The 15,296-nt window shown below is 40.9% G+C and overlaps 1 long non-coding RNA gene across 1 annotated transcript in view; it reads right to left on the bottom strand.

The window, feature by feature from the left end:
* The window catches only part of LOC115294256, a 42,812-nt gene that overhangs the window by 7,431 nt on the left and 20,085 nt on the right, over window positions 1-15,296 (bottom strand). The window contains exon 3 of the long non-coding RNA XR_003909788.1: window positions 8,221-8,290. This is a non-coding gene — a long non-coding RNA (uncharacterized LOC115294256). The remainder of the gene's footprint in view (window positions 1-8,220; window positions 8,291-15,296) is intronic.

Below are 15,296 nucleotides of genomic sequence, written 5' to 3'. Positions count from 1 at the left end.
AATGGGGTAACAGAATGGGGTGTCTGGAGACTGCCCCAACTAGGGTGTTGTCATCTGTGCAATGGAGATAATAACAGACTGTCCTCACTGGGTTGCTATGAGGATTAGTGGAGTTAATCCATGGAGCGATTAGCACAGTGCCTAGCACAGAGTGAGCTCTCATTGCTATTATCCTTCCTACCCTCCTTCCCTCCTTCCTTCCTTCTTCCCCCTTGCCTAAAGCTCTCCCTTTCTCCTTGTGTCTTCCTCTCTCATTCATCTGTCTTTCCAGATCTCTCTTCTTCTGCCCTCCCTTTCTCCTTTCCCTCCTTTCCACCCTCCCTTCATAAGGCAATAGCCTTGCTCTTTCCTCCCTAAATTGAAGGGCAGTAGTGTAGTAAAACAAATCGCTGTCAACAAAGTACATTTCCACTGTACTCATCCCTATGCAGAGAAGATTTATCAGGGTCTCTCACCCTGCACTGTTATGTAAATGTGGTAATCCAGTGGAAATATGATATCTGAGGAGTCTGAGGATAAAGACACCATAAAAACTATCAATTACCCACTTGGGTTTGGTTAACTCACTCACTGCCTTGTGTGTTTCCTGCCTTTACCTCCCTGGGAGGAAAACTTGATAGGTGGTGACAGCTTATAAAAGATGCTTTTTTCCTCCTTAGGTCCTAGGAGGTCACCTGGAGGACCGAATTTTGTAAAGTGCCTGAGAAATGTTAAAGTGCTATATAATTCAAGGATATTATTATTCTCTTGTCATGTGGGCCATCTCCATGCCTCTTTGGTGTGACAGATGTCTGCTCTGTCTGTAAGCCTGGGCTGACCTCATGCTTGGGTGTCTGTAACCACCTTCTGCTGCCTGCTTATAAGCAATGCTTCCTCTTTCCCTGCTTTCTAGATAACCTCTGGGAACCCCAGAATCTCACTGATGTTTGTCCTAGGAGTTTCTTAGGAAGTTAATCTCTTGAGAGGGATGAGAATCTTCTGAGTGGCCCAACACATTTTCACCACTCAGAAGTAAAGAGTGGAGCAAGAGCCATGGGGAACTAGGAGAGAGGCTGGAGTCAAGGCCCTCCACCCCACTGGACCTCAGGGCAGCTGTACAGAGAGCCTCAGGGATGCATGTGCTACCCTAGAAGACTCAGAGGCTCGGCTTAAAGAGGCCTCCACTGTTCTCCATCCCCAAACAGGCAGAGGAGCCTGATGGCTCAGAGCCCAGTATCTTGAGTCCCGGGTTTGATCCCCATTCTGCTACTTTCTAAATTATTTCTCTCTTACTTTTTTCATTTGCCAAATGGCGGCGATAATAGTATCTTCTCATCTAATTGTTGTGAGAAAGAAATGAGACAAAACTTGTGAAGCACTTAGCATGTAATAAAGTAATTTTGTTGTTGTTTTAAGTGTTGCTTGCAATGGTTTCTACAGCATAGGCCCTGTTCCTCAAAGGCCTGGCCACCGGGATACAGATCTTGCCTGGCCACCTCCACCAGGAAAGGGTCCCTAGGTCTGGCTTGTGTCTGCTTCACTTGGGAACCCAGCAGCCCCATGGGGGTTGGAGTTGAGGGACCAAAAGAGGCAATGGAAAGGCAAGAAGAATTTTGGGGGTGGTGGGTGTTCCTTACACAGAAATGTCAAGAGTCAGAGCTAGAAATGGGGGAGGTCGTGGGGGTGGGGGGAGGAGGGAAAAAGATAGGGTGTTTCTAAGCTGCTAGAATCCGGATGGGGCTGCAGCTCTGGGGCTCTGGCACTTCCTGCCACCCCCAGTCTTGGGAATGAGTCACTAGAGGGAGGAATGATGGAGGTGTCATGTTCTGCCCACAGATCACTGGGCTGTTCCCCAAAAGAGGGTTGTTGGGAGAGAAAAGGAGATCTTTAGGCTTAGGGGTGGAGAAGTGCTAGGAACAAGGGGAGAGGGGAAGAGCTCCTAAGGTTCAGCTCGCCTATTGGAAGGCCAGGGAGGCAGGCCCTAGCCTCCATGTCCTGTGCCAGACTCACTGTCCATCCTGGCCATGAATAATTAATCCACAACTGCTCTTTTGACTTTTGCCTCTGCCTGTGTTGGGTTGGCTCTATGCAGTTTCCCCACAGGGGGTGGGTTCACATCCTTTTGGTTACCTACAGCAGGGAAAGGGACAAGGGTCCACTTGTCCCTTTTCCATCTGGACAACCCTTGAAGTCCCCTTTCCCTTAAAAGCTTTTGCCTCTGACCCTGAGCAACCTGTCTATAACTGTATCATAGAACCTGGCTCATTTCATTGGGATTATTTTTCTTCAGGAATGCCTGATTCCTTAGCTTTCCAGCTTCTCAAACTCAGGGACTTATTTATGTCCCCAGAGCCCAGCCAAACATTAGACATAAATGTTGTGTCTACAAAAACTGTTTTTTCTCCTTTCCTTGCTCTCTGGTTACTGCTATTCCCTGACTCTATGTTTTCCATTTACTGAGGACTTACTATATGGCAGGTGCCTTTACATGTTAATTTATTTAATCCTTACAACTATCTGCCCTAGATGAGAAAGGTTTACAGATGGGAAAACTGAGCTTAGTGAAATTAAGTAACTTGTCGAAGGTTGTAGAGATATCAGGTGCCAGAACTAAAATTTGCTAGCAAAGCTCTCAGATTTTTTGTTTTGTCTTCAGAGTCTTTTTTTATTAATAAACAACAACAACAACAACAACAATGAGGGGCATCTCAGTGGCTCAGTTGGTTACACATCCAATTTCAGCTCAGGTCATGATTTCACAATTCATAGGTTTGAGTCCTGCATCAGGTTCTCTGCTGTCAGTGCAAAGCCCACTCAACACTTCTGTCTCCCTCTCTCTCTGCCCCTCACCCCCCCACCCTCTCTGTCTCTCTCACAAAAATAAACATTAAAAAAAACACAACAATGAGATCTCTTAGTTGCAACAATTTCCTACAGCATTTTCATTGATTTTTGAGTTTATTGTTACTTCTTCTCATATATATATGTATGTATATACATATATATACATCTTTATTGAGATGGTTTTTGGTATATTTACAGAATTGTGCAACCATCACCACAATCAATCCTAGAACATTTTCCTCACTGCAAATAGAAATCCTGTACCCATTTGGAGTTACTGTCCATTTCCTCTCAACATCCTCAACCCTAGGCAACTTCTGTCTCTCTGTCTCTCTGTCTACTTTCTGTCTCTCTCTATTTGCTTCCTCTGGATATTTTGTATAAATAGAATCATAGAATATGTGGTCTTTGTGACTGACTTCTTTCACTTAGCATAACATTGTTAAGGTTCATCCATGTTGTAGTGTTTATTAGTATTTCATTTTTTCATTGCCAAATAATATTCCATTAACATTAATGAAATGAAATAATAGTATTCCATTGTGTGGAAATGTATGGAAATAACATATAATACTATGGTACATTATCCATTTATCAATTGATGGAAATTTGGATTGCCTCCACTTTATGGCTGTTATGAATAATGTTGTTATGAACATTCATGTACAGATTTCTGTATGAACACCTGTTCTTGGTTCCCTTGGGTATATATCTAAGAGTGGAATTGCTTGACCATATGGTAAGTCTATGTTCAGCCTTTTGAGGGAATGCCAGACTATCTTCCAAAGCAGCTGTAGCATATTACAATCCCACCAGAGGTGCATCAGAGTTCCAATTTCTCCATCCATCCAACATTTATTGCTATCCATCTTTTTTATTATAGTCATCCTAGTGATATAAAGTAGTATCTCATTTCTCTGATGACTAATGATGTTGAACATCTTTTTATGTGCTTGTTGCCTACCTCCCTTAGTGAAATACCTATTCAGATCCTTTGCCCATTTAAAAATTGGGTTGTCTTTTTGTTATTGAGTTGTGGAGTTCTTTATATATTTTAGATTCAAGCTCCTTATCAAATATATAATTCTGAGATATATATTCTCTCCCATTTTGTGTTTTCCCCTGCTTTCTTGATGGCATCCTTTGAAGCACAAAAATTTTTTAATTTTGATGAAGTCACATCCAGCTTAGCTTTTTTCTTTCTCCCTGTCACTTGTGCTTTTGTTGTCATATCTAAGAAGGCTTTTCCTAACCCAAAGTCAGAAAGACTTACTCATAGTTTCTTCTGGGAGTTTTATAGTTTTAGCTGTGTAAGTCAATGGTCCATTTTGAGTTAATTTTTGTGTATGTTATGAGGAAAGGTATCCAAGTTCATTCTTGTGCATGTGAATATCTAGTAGTTCCAGCACCAATTGTTGAAAAGACTATTCTTTCACCATAGAATTGTCTTGACATAAAATCAAGTGACTCTAAATGTGAAAAGCATTTGAAAATCAACTGACTATAAATGTGAGGGTTTACTCTGATGTCTCAGATCTATTCCATTGATCTACATGTCTATCCTTATACCAGTACCACACTGTCTTGATTATTATAAATTTGTGTAAGTTTTGAATTCAGAAGGTATGAGTCTTCCAACTTTGTTCTTTCCCCCATCCCCTGAGATTGCTGTGGGCATTCTGGGTCCCTTGCATTTCTATGTGATTTTTAGTATCAGCTTGTACATTTCTACAAAGAAGCCACATCAGATTTTGATAGGAATTGTGTTGAATCTATAAATTGATTTGGAGAGAAAGCCCTTACTCTTAATCAGGATACCATCTATCAATTACAAAGCAAAAGGAAACAGAAAAATCATACAAGAGGAGAAAGGAGAGAAAGAAAAAGAAAGAGGGAGAGAAGAGATGGAGAGGGAGGGAGAGAGAGAAAAGGAGAGGAGGAGGAGGAGGAAGAGGAAGAAGAGAATTAAGGAAGACCAGTGGTCATCCATATGGAACAAGCAGAAATGAATCCAGATGTGGGGAGGCCCCTGGCCAATCAAGAAGCCGAATCTTGGGAACACTGAATTCTCCAGCAGACACATCTTCCATTAACCCAATTTCTGTTCCTATGTTAGTAAATGGTACAGCTTCTTCCTCCCCAAAACATTTCTTTCTTTTCCCTAAGATCTCTTTCAAATAACTAGAAGATATGAGGATGCTTTATATGCTTGATTTGAGGGATTTAATGGACATTCCTGTTGAAAAGCCCGCAAGTCTCAGTAATGAAAAGAAATGAATGTCATGGCCCCCCACCCCACCCCTTTTTTGCAGTAAGAAGTGCTAAAGTCCCTTCTTGGTGAGTATTAGGGAAATTAGCCTGCCCTGAGATCTCCATTCTGAGGAGACTGGCATAGGGAGGGTGTGCCTGGGTCTCCGTTGGTGCTTTGAGAAGGTAGGGTGGGGAATGGGGCTGCAGCTTTCTTACAGCCTCATGATCTGGTGAATTCAGGTGGACCCATAGTGTCTTGCAATAATGTTTACCTTCTGAATCTCAACCAGACCATCCTTCTTACTAAGCTGTGAGGGAGTAAGGGTATGAGAGGTGGCGATACAGGCTGGAGAAATGAGCTTAATTCCTTCCTAGTGGATGGAGAAGGGATGATTGAAATTGCTCATTTAGCAAACGATTTAGCCTGCTGTAGAAAATCCTATTAAATGACAATTCTTATCTCAGTCCCTGGCTCCTGGGAAGAGCAGCTCTGGGCTTTGTGAAGTCCAGGGCAGACTCTTCTCTGAATCCGGCCAAACAATCACCACCAGTAAGAAGCTAAAATCCGGAGGCAGGGAAACTTCACCAGGTTTCCCTGTCTCTTCCCTGGTCACCTAAAATACAAATATTTGATGTTGACAGTCTGAAGGTTTTCATTTTTCTCTTCACCCTAGTCCCTCATATCATCTGTCAATTATCTGGTTAGTTGAGTCTTTTCTCTGCCCTTTGTAATATAAATAGCAAGCATTTTATGGGTCCCCATTAAGCAATGTGATCAGCATCAATTACCTAATGAGACTCTGGAAAGTCATGATTTAAAATCCTGTCCTCAATTGTGACTTGGCTTTGTCTGCAGCCAACGTGATAATTGCAGTGACATCCAAACTAATGGCACTCCAGATGTGGGGCCTCTGCTGTCAGCCTGGGTTTGGCCGTGGGGAAAATCCACCCTCTGCCAAGGGGGCTGGTCTCTTTACTTTATTCTGAAAAGGAGAGTATTATATGTCCTTCCAGGGCTCAGGGGGTTGATGGCACAGACCAGGGTACAGTTATGTCCTATAGCTTCAGGGCCTCTGGGTGTGGAAGGCTAGACACAGGAGACTATCAGCTTCAGAGGGTGGGCAGTTTTGTCTGTTTTATTCTCTGCTGTTTCTATAGAGCCTAGACTACCTGGCACCTGACATAGTAGGGGCTCCATAAATACTTGATGAATGAAGGAATAAATTCTTAGGATGGTCCCTTAGCCAGCAAGCCCTTCTCTTTGCAAGTTTAGATGTAGTTCCCTGGAAGATGTGGAAAGATTTTTTGTGTTTAGTAATGATTTTTCCAGCTGAAGGTTTAGTAATTGCCCCATTTGGACTGGTCACCTAAAATACAAATATTTGATGTTGACAGTCTGAAGGTTTTCATTTTTCTCTTTAAACATTCTCTTCCCCATTCCCAGACATCCTGTTTAAGGAATATATTCTGACTCCCCCACCCCCGCCCCCCGCTCCCCACCAGCAATACAGGTAGTTCGTATCTTCCTCAAGCTCCTTCTTTTTTCCTTCCTTCCTTCCTTACCCTACCATACCTTCTCTTGCTTTCCCTCCCTTCCCCTTCCCTTCCTTACTCTTCCCTCCTCTTCTTTTCCTTCCCCTCCCTCCTTCCTACCTTCCTTTCAAGATTTATTTTTCTTTATTTTTAAGTGATCTCTACTTGGGACTTGAACTTATAACCCCATGATCAAGAGTCACATGCTCTACTGACTGAGCCAGTGAGGTGCCCCTTCTTCCTCACCTTTCTTAGCTCCTCCCTTGGAGCCATTTGCTAAATCCATTTCTCAGTTTTCAATAGTCATTTATTCTGTTTCTCCGCAGCATTTGACCTAGTTGGTTCCACCCTTCCTTTTTAAGTTTATTTTAATTAATTAATTAATTTATTTATTTATTTATTTTGAGAGAGGGAGAGAGAGCAAGCAGGGGAGAGGCAGAGAAGGGGAGAGAAGAAATCTCAGGCAGGCTCTACATTGTCAGCACAGAGTCCTCCTGAGCCCGTGAACCACGAGATCATGACCCAAGCCAAAATCAAGAGTCAGAAGCCCAACCAACTGAACCACCCAGTGCCTCCTCACCCTTGTTTTTGAAACACTATCCACTTGGAGCACCTGGGAGCTCAGTTGGTTAAGCAGCCGACTTCAGCTCTGGTCATGATCTCACAGTTCTTGAGTCTGACCCCCCATCAGGCTCTATGCTGACAGCTTGGAGCCTGGAGCCTGGAGCCTACTTCGGATTCTGTGTCTCTGTCTCTCTCTGCTCCTTCCCCGCTCACACTCTGTCTTTCTCACTCTCAAAAATGAAAATGTTAAAAATATATAAATAAATGAAACACTATCTACTTGGCTTCCTGGGCCCTAACACTTGAATGGGTTTCTTACTACTTTTCTGGCAGTTCCTTCCCCTGTGTTCATGCCATCTACCTGTTCAAGGACCAGGGATCTGTCTTCTACCATGCTCATTTCTAAGTGATTTTCTCTAGCATTAGATACTCTCTATACTGAAGACGTTTAGTATATATCTCTATTTTGGACCTCTTTTCTGAACTCTCAATTTAGTCATCTAATGCTTACCTGACATTTCTACTTGTATGTCTGATAGGAATCCCAAACTTGATATGTCCAGAACAGAATTCTTGATTCCTTGACTCTCCTTGCCCACCATTCCATGAACAATCCTAGATCCCAGTTCTCTCCAGGTAGCATCTCCATTTATCTGGTTGCTCAACTAAGATACCTAGAGGCCTGACTCTTGACTCCTCTCTTTCCCTTAGTCTTCACATTCAGTTAGCTCTGTAAGCTAGCTCTTCTAAATATGTTCTGCATCTGACTACTTCATACAAACTTTATCATCACTGTCCTGGTCTAAGCCATCATTCTCCTTCCCTGAGGTTACTATAGTAACTTCATAACTGATCTCCCTAATTTCGCCTTTGCTCCTTACCTTATAGTCTGTTTTCAACGTAGGAGTCAGAGTAATCTTCTAAGAATATTAAGTCAAATCATGTTTCCTTTCTGCTTAAAGTTGTCCAATGAAAAGGTACTCACTGTAATTGTTTATTCATCAGGAAAATGCAAATTAAAGCCATATTGAGTAACCATTATATACCCACCTGAATGTTAAAATTCTGACCATACCAAGTTTAGGCGAGGATGCGGAACAACTGTAACTCCCATTCACTGCTGGTGGAAACATAAACTGGTTAAAGCACTTATATAAACTCCCAATTTCTACTAAAGCAAAACATATACTTTACCTATTACCCAACAATTCTACTCCTAGGTATATACCCAAGATAAATGAATACATATGTCTACAAAAGGACATGTGTAAGAATGTTCATAACAACCTTATTTATAATAGCCCCAACCAAGAAACAATTCAAATGTGTACTAACAGGAGAATTGCTGAATAAATTGTATATTCATTTAATGGAATATTACAAAGCAATGAAAAGATAATGACCTTTGAATATATATATATATACATATATATATATAAATTGATGTTGAATGTCTGGTCTACTGAACTGTGAGAAAATACATATCTGTTGTTTTAAGTCACCAGGGTGTTTTAAGTCACCAACAGAACATACTTTTGTTATGGTGATCATAGGAAACTAATGTACTTACTTTAAATGTTGGAGCACCTGGGTTGCTCAGTCGCTTAAGTGTCCGACTTCGGCTCAGGTCATAATCTCACAGTTCGTGAGTTCTAGCCCCGCATCAGGCTCTGTGCTGACAGCTCAGAGCCTGGAGCCTGCTTCAGATTCTGTGTCTCCCTCTCTCTCTGACCCTCCCCTGCTCATGCTGTCTCTCTCTGTCTCTCAAAAATAAATAAAAAACATTTTAAAAGTCTCTAAATGATAGGTATAAATTTTCAGGTTTGCAAGATGAAAAGAGTTCTGGAGATTGGTTGTGCAATAATGTGAATGTACTTAACAGTAATGAACCGTACATTTGAGAATGGCTAAGCTGGAAGTTTTTATGTTATGTGTATTTTACTACAACTAAAAAATAAAATAAAATGAAGTTTAATTTAAAAGTCTCCACAAAGAGGCGCCTGGGTGGCTCAGTTGGTTTAAGCGTCTGACTTCGGCTTATGTCATGATCTCACAGTTCTTGAGTTTAAACCCCACATCAGGCTCTATGCTGACAGCTCTATGTCACAGCTGTTGAGCCAAATTCTAATATATTATTATTAATTAAAGTCCATATTTTGTTGTTTTCATCTCACATCTTCTTTTTGTTCAAGATGCCACATTTCATTTAGTTGTCATGTCTTCTTATGCTCCTCTTGACTATGACAGTTTCTCAGACTGTCCTTCTTTTTTGCTTTTTTTCTTCCATATTTTGTTTTTGGATGACCTTACCAGTTAAAATTTTTTTTAATGTTTATTTATTTTTGAGAGAGAGAGAGCATGTGCACTGGAGAAGGGGCAGAGAGAGGAAGACACAGAATCAGAAGCAGACTCCAGGCTCTGAGTTGTTAACACAGAGCCCGACTCAGGGCTTGAACTCAAGAGCTGTGAGATCATGACCTGAGCCAAAGTCAGAAGTGTAACCAACTGAGCGACCTAGACACCCCACTTGACACTTTTGAAGACTAGTGGCCAGGTATTTTGTAGACTGTCCCTCAATTGAGATTTGTCAGAGTTCTTCCTATGATTGAATTAGGGTTTCATGTTTTGGGGAGGAAGACTGTAGAGTCCCATTCTCACCACATTATATCAATTAACATGATTTATTTCTACTCATGTTAATAGTATGACTAGTAAAAGTTAATGAATAGATCACCTGGTTGAGTTTAGGTTTGCCAGGTTTCTCCACTATCAAGTCACTCTCCCACCATCCCCGCCCTCCTTTCATACTGTACTCTTTGGAATGAAGTCACTGTGTACAGCCCACATTTAAGGAATGCGGAGTTGGGCTCCATAGCCTTGAAGGTGGCATATTTACACACATTATTTGGAATTATGTAAAGGGGATTTGTCTCTTCTCCATTTATTTATTTAGTCAGTTAATTTATATGAATATGAGCTACTTATTTTGCCCTTTAGGTTATAATCAATAATACTTTATTTTGTTGCTTAAATTTTTCCAATTTTGGTTACTGGCATGCTTTCATTTAGCTATGTCCCTTTGATATACTTCCATCACTGGGTATGTGTTTGAGGCCTTCCTTTCTTTATTAAACTGCAAGATGCTCTGGACTTACATATTTTCTACCCCAGCCCTAAAATCAGCCATTTCTCCAAGGAGCTCTGATTTCTTTTATTACAAAGGAGTTTCACTACCTGAAATTATATTACTGTATTTCTTTGCATTCTATCTGTATCTCCCACTAGAACATTAGGTCCCCATTACCTAGAATAGTATCTGGCACACAGGAGGATATTAATAAAAGTTTAGTGAATGAATGAATAAATGAATAAGGCTAAGTATTATTCCTTTTATATACATACATTCTTTTTTTAAATTCAAATTTAATTAACACACAGTGTTATATTAGTTTTAAGTGTACAATGTAATGATTTAAAAATTTTATTTAAAAATTTTTTATGTTTATTTTTTTTTTGAGAGAGAGAGAGAGAGCATGAATAGAGGAGGGGCAGAGATAGAGGGAGAGATGCAGAGCCCCATGCGGAGCTTAAACTCACAAACGGTGAGGTCTTGACCTGAGCCAAAATCAGGAGTCAGACACATAACCAACTGAGTCACCATGGCCCCCTTTAACAATTCTTTTTTAAAAAAAATAGTTTATTGTCAAATTGGTTTCCATATAACACCCAGTGCTCTTCCCCAAAAGTGCCCTCCTCCATTACCACTGCCTCTTTTCCCCTTCCCTTTCCCCCTTCCCTTTAACAGTTCTGTACATTGTTCAGTGTACATCATGATAAATGTACTCTTAATCCCGTTCACCTGTTTCACCCAACCCCTTCCTTCTCCTCCCCTCCCCTCTGGCAACTATTAGTTCTTTGTGTTTTAAGAGTCTGGTTTTAGGGCACCTGGGTGGCTCAGTTAGTTAAGCGTCTGACTTTAGCTCCAGGCATAATCTCATGGTTCATGAGTTCAAGCCCCATGTTGGGCTCTGTGCTGACAGCTGAGTCTGAAGCCTGCTTTGGGTTCTGTGTCCCTCTTTCTCTGCCCCTCCCCTGCTTTTACTCTGTTTCTGTCTCTCAAAAATAAGTAAAAACATTAAAAAAGAGAGAGTTTGGTTTTATTTTATTTATTTATGTATTTTGTTCATCTCTCTCTTCCTCTTTCTCTTTCTCTCTTTTTTTTTAAAGTGTGTGAGGCCCTTAACCTTTATCATTCATAGATTCCATGTATTTTTTTTATAATGATTCTTTCTTTTTAAAAAGAATTTAATGTTTATTTTTGAAAGAGAGAGAGACAGACAGACAGACAGAGCATGAGCAAGGGAAGGGAGGAGAGAGTGGGAGATACAGGATCCAAAGTAGGCTTCAGCTCTGAGCTGTCAGGACAGAGCCTGACGTGGGGCTGGAAGCCATGAACTGTGAGATCACAACCTGGGCCAAAGTCGGAAGCTTAACCGACTAAGCCATCCGGGTACCCCAGATTCCACATATTTATTTAAATGTTTATTTATTTTTGAGAGAGAGGGGGGTAGGGGCAGAGAGATGGGGACAGAGTATCTGAAGCAGGCTCTGTGCTGACTGCAGTGAGCCTCATTTGAGCCTTCAACTCACAAATTGTAACTCATGAACTGAGCTAAAGTCAAATGCTCAACCAACTGAACTACCCAAGTGCCCCTGCTTGTCTCTTTTTTCCTTGTTCATTTGTTTTGTTTCTTAAATTCCATGTATGAGTGAAATCATATGGTATTTATCTTCCCCTGACTGACTCTCTAAATCCATCCATGTTGTTGCAAATGGCAAGATCTCATTCTTTTTTTTTATAATTTTTTTAATGTTTTATTTTTATTTTTGATACAGAGAGAGACAGAGCATGAGAGGGGGAGGGGCAGAGAGAGAAGGAGACACAGAACCAGAAGCAGGCTCCAGGCTCTGAGCTGGCTGTCAGCATAGAGCCCGATGCGGGGCTCGAACCCACGAACGTGAGATCTGACCTGAGCTGAAGTTGGAGGCTTGACCGACTGAGCCACTCAGGCGCTCCTCATTCTTTTTTTTTAATGGCTGAATAATAGTCTGTTGTGTGTACAATACACACACACACACACACACACACACATATATATATACACACACCACATTTTCATTATCTTCATCTATGGATGGACATGTGGGTTCCTTCATATGTTAGGTACCATAAATCATGCTGCAGTAAACAGAGGGGTGCATATATTTTTTCAAATTAGTGTTTTCATTTTCTCTGGGTAAGTACTCAGTAGTGGAATTACTGGATCATATATATATGTGTGTGTGTGTATATATATATATACATATACATATATATATACATGCATTCTTCAAGGTACTTTGACACATAAGAATTTTATCAAATGATAGATATAGGGGTGGGTGGACATAGGGATATATAATAAACAATGAATGAATGAATGAATGAATGAATGACTAAACAAATGGATAGATTATTAGATGTATGAATGAATGGAGAAATGGATGGACGTTGGTGTTACCACTAAGCACTCCACTTATTCATGATAGAGAGTGGTAAGGGGCCTCATTTTTGATTCTTTCCACACTTTCTTCTTCCACATTCAATCATCTACCAAGTCCTGCAAATTTTACCTCTCAAGTACTTCATAAATCCATTTCCTGTTCTTCACTTCAACTGCTCCTTATCTGTGTGCCAGCATTCTTCATATCTTGCCTGGATGCTTGTAGCCTCCTAGCTCATCTCTCTGCCTTCAGCCTTGTTCCCACCCCCACTCCCATCCACAATCCTGCTGGAGGGCTCATTCTAAAATACAACTATGCCTGTGACACTCCTCTGCTTATGCCCTTAGGGTAATGTCTAAACTCCCACACATGATATAAAGCACATTTGATGACCTGGATCTTGGCCATCTCTCTAGCATCTCTTCTGCCTTTCTCCACCTTGCACTGATTTGTATGTCTCAGAAATGCCAGACTGCTTATAGTTCCCACCAGGGATCATTCTGTTTCCCTGAACTGTCCTTTGCTCATAGTCCCTCTGCCTGGAATGCCCTTTCCTCACATCCATGGTTTAGAATTCTTACCCGTTTCAATGTGAGAAACAGTTACAAAGCATATAACTTTGTATTTGTGATTAATGCTTAATAACAGGGCCAGGACTAGGGTGCCAAGTTGTCTCAGGCTCCTGAGATCAAGACCTGAACTGAGATCAAGAGTCAGACACTTAATTGACTGAAGCTAAGGTGCCAAGTTTAAAGTTTATTTATTTTTGAGAGAGAGAAAGAGAGAGAGAGAGAGAAAGAGAGACAGCGCGCGAGCACGGAGCGCATGGGGGAGGGACAGACAGTGAAGGAGACACAGAATCTGAAGCAGGCTTTAGGCTCTGAGCTATCAGCACAGAGCCCAATCCAGGGCTTGAACTCATGAACCCTGAGGTCATGACCTGAGTCAAAGTCAGAAGCTCAACCAACTCAGCCACCCAGGCGCCCCTAAGGTACCAAGTTTGAAGAGAGCTGTGCAGGTGAAAGTAAATGCACCCTTCATTTTTGTGCCCTTGCTACCTTACTTGATTTACCTTAGTCCTGGTCCTAGTCTCTTCTAGATTGGGAGCTTCGTGAGGTCAAGAACTTTGTCTCTTAGTCCTCTAATCCCTGACTCAAGGACTGGTGCCAGGCAGGTGCTCAGTAAGTGTGAGAGGGAGGAGTTAAGGATGAATTGGAGGTCCTCTTCTATGCCTTCAATCCAGATTCTGTTTTATTAGCGATTGGAATCTGAACAAGTTTCTCTCTGTTCCTAAGTTTCCTCATCTGTGGAAAAGGAATAATAATAACGAATATCTCAATTATAGGATTGTCTTTCCATTTTAAGGGAAATTATCCACTTGGCCAAATATTTAACATTTATTGACCTAAAGTATTCTTTACAGTATTCCCTCATGGCTAAATTTTCTGCTTTATCTTCAGGTGTGTCTCCTTTAAAACTTTTTTTGATATTCTTTCAGGTATGTCTTCTTTAAAACTCTTTTGATATTCTTTATTTATGTCTTTTCTTTTTCTTTATCAAGCTTACCAAAAAGTTTTCTATGGGGTGCCTGGGTGGCTCAGTCGGGTAAGAGACCGGCTTCAGCTCAGGTCATGATCTCATGGTTCATGGGTTTGAGTCCTGCGTTGGGCTCTGTGCTGACAGCTAGCTCAGAGCCTGGAGACTGCTTCAGATTCTGTACCTCCCTCTCTCTGACCCTCCCCTGCTCACGCTCTCTCTGTCTCTCAAAAATAAATAAAAAAATTTAAAAAATTTTTTTTAAAGTTTTCTAGGTCCTCTATAGTATCTCTATTTTCTAATTACTTTTTGTTTTTGTCTTATGATTTTAACTCCTCTCATTTGGATTAATCTGTTCTTTTTTAACTTCTTTAGTTGGATGCTTAGTTTCAGCTTTTGCTTTTCTTATATAAGCATTTAAATCCATACATTTCCCTTTAGGTATCACTTATTGTTTCTTCCACAGTTACCTTGCTAACTTTTATTTCTCACTGGCTCCATTTTGATTTATTTTTTGTCCCATGAGTTTAGAAGTGTTTCCAAATGCATGGGGGCCTTGTTATCTTTCTGTTGTTAAGTTCTATTTTGATTAGCGAAAGTAGTTCATTAATTTTTTTTTTTTTATGTATCTGATGAGATGAGCTCTCTGGTCTAGTATGTGATCAGTGTTTTAGATGTTCCACGGATGGCCTGAAAGGCTAATCGTTGGCTGCCTCATCGGATTATTGTGAAAATAAATATTAGGTAATATCTATATGGCACTTAAAATAGTGCTTGGCACTAAGTAACATCTCAAGAGGTGGTGGCATTCACTGTTGTTTTGTTATTATTGTTGGTGGATGATAATCTTACTCATCACTCTGTGTGTCCCTTGATGCTCTGGGAATTAGGGAAATTGAGCCCTCTCCTGCAAGTCAGTGCTCTATAGCTGCATTTATACTGGCTACAGGGTTAATTTTTAACACTCACAGAAAGTACCACTCAGCTTATTATGGGGAAAACAGCTCAGAATTTGAATCAGACCAACCTGTGCTGGGGCCCTAGTG

The sequence above is a fragment of the Suricata suricatta genome, chromosome 6, assembly GCF_006229205.1.
Source record: "Suricata suricatta isolate VVHF042 chromosome 6, meerkat_22Aug2017_6uvM2_HiC, whole genome shotgun sequence".
NCBI classification, from domain to species: Eukaryota; Metazoa; Chordata; class Mammalia; order Carnivora; family Herpestidae; genus Suricata; species Suricata suricatta.
The sequence above is the reverse complement of the archived record's forward strand: the minus strand, read 5'-3'. Positions and strand labels throughout refer to the sequence as shown.